Source organism: Haliotis asinina, chromosome 16, assembly GCF_037392515.1.
Source record: "Haliotis asinina isolate JCU_RB_2024 chromosome 16, JCU_Hal_asi_v2, whole genome shotgun sequence".
NCBI lineage: Eukaryota > Metazoa > Mollusca > Gastropoda > Lepetellida > Haliotidae > Haliotis > Haliotis asinina.
In genome coordinates this window covers 32,771,544-32,772,381 of record NC_090295.1, presented here as the reverse complement: position 1 = coordinate 32,772,381, position 838 = coordinate 32,771,544, and positions in this window count along the sequence as shown.

Here is an 838-nt window from a genome sequence, read left to right as displayed (position 1 = left end):
GTTGTTTTGTTTAGTTGTCTTTTAATATACTCTTCAAAACAAAGAGACTTGACATTCTCTTTTGGAGTTTACATACTGAGAGCATGCAGCTTATTCAAACATGACAATGCAAGTCTCAATTACAGTAAAATCATCACTTTAGAAATTTCCAAAGACGATTATCCAGAAAGTGTTTGCTATCAAAGTCACCTGGTTAGATATAAAAGGTTAGTGTTTGAATTGGTTTGATTACCATGAGTATAGGTAACAGCAGTGATCCATTGAAGAAAGGAGATGCCGAGTGTCTTGAATGTTTTGACTCTTGCTGAAGTCTGGTTTCTCATAGCCCACTGCAAACTGTCTGGTCGAAGATTGTAGTAGTTTATGCTGCTGTGGTGCTTGAACAAATATGTCTCTACCGGATGTAGCAATCCTGGGTGGAGGTGGTTACCCGAGGCCAACCTGACCTGGGCCTGTCTTTAATACTCCCAGTATTGTTGATTCAGGTCCATAGGTTTGAGATGGTCTGTCTGGACAGCCTGGTGGTCCTTGCCACCACATGCTGTGATGCCCATCCTTCTAAGCGGCTGATGGTGTTGTGTCATTAAGTTTCTGTCAGTCTTTTCATGATCTATAATGGCTTAAAGCAATGCATGTGGCTTTTCCGACTCTACAATAATATACTTCAGCTCAGAGTGATACCAAATTTCATGATGCACATGCATTTCATGTAGGGTGCATTTTAGCAGCTCACAACAGACATGAGTGTAGCATTATGTTTTGTTCAACATCGCTTTTTTCAACATCTCTTTTTTCAAACGAAAAAAAAAATAGTAAAATTACAATAAAAACACACAAA